Here is a 5,000-nt window from a genome sequence, read left to right on the forward strand (position 1 = left end):
AAAAGAATGTCCAAAATTACGAGAAAAAGTGTCTTGAAACATGAAAATAGCTATAAAGCTCAGGTTATCCCCTTGCTAATTACCATTCTAAACCTTGTAATGGGCCGTGAACTACACTGTGAACGAGTGTCTTCCCTCTTCACTACCCAAGGAGACCAGTGTCCGTGGATATAACATTCCCTTGATAACTCAGCATGTTTGGCTCTTGTTATTGCATCATGTGTTTGATTATACGATTTTGTCACCGTTATATAACTAGATTAATCATAAGAACACAAGAAGAACAGAGAAGAATAGAGGGGAAGGATATACTTCAGAATCTTGTATTAATTTTCTTTCTCCGTCCATTTTAATGTTAATGACCTGGATGGAAGGAGAGGAAGGAAGAAGAGAGAGGGAGAGAAGGATGAAGGGAAGGAAGGCCTACACGTAATATGAGGTACAATGACGGTGTTCAAGCCAACATTCTAGCCACGTGGTTTCCTACTTGTTCAGCAGGCACGGGTTGAGTGATTGAGACAAATCGAGTGTCCGGGACTTGACACTTGATTCTGACCTTGATCGTGATCTTGATGGACATACCGTGTGACCCTGCCTATCAGCGTCAACAGTAAATATGATATTATTCTGTGCTTCCTGAGATTACGAAGCAGTGTTTGTGAGGAATGGCATTTGAATTTTGTGGCACTATTTTAATCAAGAGCTGAATAAGATTGTTCTAAATTTAAGATGAGCCCTAAGCAAGAAAGGAAAAAAAAAGACTCATTGAAATTGCCAGTCCCTGAAAACGACAGTCCGAAAGCAAGGTCAGATACTGTTCAAAAGAGAGAAAGAGAGAGAGAGAGAGAGAGAGAGAGAGAGAGAGAGAGAGAGAGAGAGAGAGAGAGAGAGAGAGAGAGAGAGAGAGAGAGCGTATGACTGGGTGAGCAGCGCGCCCATCATGCGGTCTGCTCTGGGGTGGTGCCGCGGAGACAACCTGGCGCAAGGCTGGTGCCCACTCATGCCTGAGTCCACCTCAAGCTCAGATCTTAAAGACGACCACATAAGCGAGTGAAGCTGAACACTAACACAGGCAACGAAATGAAGGACTCGTCAACACTTCACCTGGCTCTGGTAACACAGGTGTGGCCAACAGCTCTGTGGTGTGTCAGAGGCAGCTCGTGGGAGGCAAGGTGAAAGGGAAAAGCTGGATCTCGCTAGCTCCTTACATGACGAGCCTGGGAAACACGATGTGAATGTGAGGGAATATTTTACATGAGATAAGTACATGTGACTTCAAACGCATCAACGCATCTTGTGACAAAGAAAAAAGGAAAACGAAAAAAAAAAAAAAAAGACAGCGTACAGAAAAAAAAAAAAAAGTGTCAAAGGATTTTGCCCCAAGAGAGGCTAGTTTGAAATGCAAGGTAAACATTTGTGAACACTTGTTGCACTACTCACTACACATTAATTATTGCCGGCCACCCTCACGTGTACCAAGGATGTACATACAGCACTTTATAAGGAAGCTGCGGCAGGATAAAGTGTACAAGCTGGAGGGACAAGTTCTGTCCAGTTCAGTCCAGTAGTGTTCGTGGGAACAGCCTTGGCAACGGCGCCCACTGTTCTGTGTTTTGACTAGTTGTTGTTACTTTGCTGTTGTCTCTGGTCTTGTGGTTTATTATTTTGACGTACTTGTGTTGCTCTTTGTTGATGTTGTTGTTGTTGTTGTTGTTGTTGTTGTTGTTGTTGTTGTTGTTGTTGTTGATGATGTTGTTTTTGTTGTTGTCATTGTTGTTGCTGCTGTTGTAATTGTTGCCAGAAGACATTAATTACACTCAGAGACAAGGTAAGAAATCATGGGTAACTTCTGAGGAACCAGGGGAGGGGTTTTGTGGTAGTAAAGTACAAGGACAAGGGAACGGGGAGGATCATAAGTACCTCGATGTACTTTTAAAGCAGCACATCATAGTTGTTGAATGAATGATGGTGGAAAAAAAGGTGCAAGATGAATTTCAAGCGACTCGGGGAAGAGCATGAATATTATTTATAAGAGTTTGCAGAACGCTCACTCTTAAGTTCCTACATCATCCCCTTGTTATGTGAGGCATTCAGGTCCTGTAAGAACTTAAGAACATGCGAAAACAAGAGAAACTGCAAGATGCTATCAGGTCATCACATGTCTGTCCCTGCATAATATATACCTACATATTTCCCCCTATCATCCTCATTCATAAATTTAACTGATCTTTTTAATGACTCAGCACTAACAAGCTGATTACTGAGTCTAGGCCGTTCATCTACCACTCTTTGAGAACCAGTTTCTTCCAAGATCTTTTTCAAAACCTAACTTTATCTCGAGCTGAAACACGTGATCTCTTTTTCCTGTTCTGATGCCAGAGAGAAGTGTAACACGACCTGTACTGTCTCTTACTTAATGGCGTTAGGTGTCAAACATCAGTTTAAGGCTCGTATCCGAAGACGCCTTTGCTCTCTTACCATGAACTAGTTGCGGCGAAAAAAAAAAAAAAAAAAAAGAATAAAAAAAAAAGAATAATAATCACTTCACTTAACCTTACTCTCATCATGTCTATTTTCATAGACCACAGAGATGATTAATCTCTCAAGAGTGTTTTTTTCTGTTAGTAATGTAGAAATCTTGTTTATCTGTCGCTAGAACTGTAAAAAATGCTCTAAAAAAAAAAAAAAAAAATATATATATATATATTATATATATATATATATATATATATATATATATATATATATATATATATATATATTATATATATATATATATATATATATATATCACTTTAAGTAGAGCCTTTCGAAAGTAGTGGAGGTGTAGTGCAGAAGTGTTTCAGAATTTGGTCCTAAACGTGGCGACTGAGTCAAGCCACTTTCAAGCTGTCCACAGTAAATCCCTCGCGTTTGTATTGACTGGATGGTGCTGATGTTATGAGAATCATGATGCGTAGAATGTAACATGTGCAAGATCTTACGATATACTTGATAGTGAATAATGATTTTGTGGAAGTGAACTCAGCCACTGAGCTAAATTGCCTGGAATGTAAAGGTAAAAGTTGTAGTTGTTGTTGGTGGTGGTAGTGGTGGTAGCGGTGTTGTTGTTGTTTTGTTATTATATTACGGAGAATAATACGTAGTAATAGTAGCAGCAATAGCAGCAGCAATAGCAACACTAGTAGTAGTAGTAGTAGTAGTAGTAGTAGTAGTAGTAGTAGCAGGAACAAAAGATACAGTAACATACGAGTACACCTCTACAACCATCATTACGACTATACATTACTGCTTATTAACGCTGTACTGATGGCAATCTTGCCGTATTGAGGCGGGCACGCACACACACACACACACACACACACACACACACACACACACACACACACACACACACACACACTTGACCAAGAAGAATTTTAGCTTCGGACAGAACAATGTAATCGATAATAACTCTCTCTCTCTCTCTCTCTCTCTCTCTCTCTCATCTCTCTCCTCTCTCTCTCTCTCTCTCTCTTTCTCTGGTATTCTCGCCACAATCCCTCTCACACACACTCGTCCTCGTGTTGACTGAGGACTTAGTGGACCCAGAGAGAGACGCGGGAGAGAATTCAGGTTCTCAATGTATCCTAATTTTGTGGCGTCGCTGTTTCCTCGTGACTCACACACACACACACACACACACACACACACACACACACACACACACATACATCTCTGTTCTTCTACCTGTATATATTTCTGTCAATTCATTCCTTGGCTAAACTGTCCACTTATTTCCTTATTTATATTTATTTATATTTATTTCTTCGTTTAACTGTTTTCCTGTTTTTATGTACGTGTGTTTCTTTTCCTTTTTTTTTTTTTTCTTGTATTAAACTGTACATCTATTTTTGTTTTATGTACACGTTTCTTATGCTAAAACTGCTTCCCTATTCTTGTATATACATTTTTTCCCTCTCTTCCATTTTTTCTCCTGTCTAAACTGCCCATCGTGCTTCTTACATATACACCTTTCTTTTTTTTTCTCTCCTGCTAAAATGTTTCCCTGTTCTTGTATATACAGTTTTCTTTTTCCTTCTGTCTTTCCAGTAGAGAGATAGATAGATAGATAGATAGATAGATAGATAGATAGATAGATAGATAGATTGATTGAGAGAGAGAGAGAGAGAGAGAGAGAGAGAGAGAGAGAGAGAGAGAGAGAGAGAGAGACTGAGAGAGAGAGAGAGAGAGAGAGAGAGAACTTACATTCGTACAGACGTGACTCAAGTTAGCCCCAAGGCAATGCAGGTAACGTCATCACAAGTCATCCCAAGCAACACTTCACCAAGGGAGAAAGGCTGCCTCACTTTAGCTCAGCGGGGAGGACACGGGCAGCTCACAGCAGGTCAGATGAGGTGTGTGTGTGCAGCACGTACGCTCCTTCATTAAGCGTTGCCATGTGCTTCATTTACCTGCGGAAAGAAGAAGACTGGAATTAGAGTAGATTTTTTTTTTTTTTTTTTTTGTGTGTGTGTGAGGTCCTAGTTTTTTTCAGTGGTGTTTTTCTTCCCTATTCCTTCACCCACTCATCGTTCTCTTCCTTAAGTCACACACTTCGCTGCTTCTTCCAGTTTTCCAGGTATTCTCTCTTTCTTTTTCCCCTGTTTTTTTTTTTTTTTTTCATCCCTGCCATCATTATCACTCTCTTTCCTTCTACTCCATCGTTCTCTTTCTGTAATTTCCAGGGAATCTTGCAGTCATTTTCCTCCTGTTTCTTTTGGTATTAATCATGAGGAGGGATGGAGGGAGAGAGGGAGGGAAGGAGGGAAACAGGGATGGTAATATGGAGGGAGGGAGGGATGAAGGAAAAGAAAAAAAAAGGAGGGAAAAAGGAATTGGGAGGATAAGGAGGAAAGAAGAGAGTGAGAGAAGGATGGAGAAAAAGAGGGAGGTTAAGAGGGAAGAAAGAAGAAAAAAGGACGTAAGAGAGACACAGAAGGAGGATTTAGGGAAGAAGG

General features: G+C 40.3%; 1 protein-coding gene across 2 annotated transcripts in view; it reads right to left on the reverse strand.

Moving 5' to 3' along the window:
• The window catches only part of LOC135104917 (arrestin domain-containing protein 2-like), a 161,670-nt gene that overhangs the window by 96,396 nt on the left and 60,274 nt on the right, over positions 1 to 5,000 (reverse strand). For both annotated transcript variants that reach the window (XM_064012675.1, XM_064012674.1), the window contains exon 2: positions 4,249 to 4,454. The gene's annotated coding sequence lies outside the window, so the exon portion shown is untranslated. The remainder of the gene's footprint in view (positions 1 to 4,248; positions 4,455 to 5,000) is intronic.

Source organism: Scylla paramamosain, chromosome 11 (genome assembly GCF_035594125.1).
Source record: "Scylla paramamosain isolate STU-SP2022 chromosome 11, ASM3559412v1, whole genome shotgun sequence".
Taxonomy (NCBI): domain Eukaryota; kingdom Metazoa; phylum Arthropoda; class Malacostraca; order Decapoda; family Portunidae; genus Scylla; species Scylla paramamosain.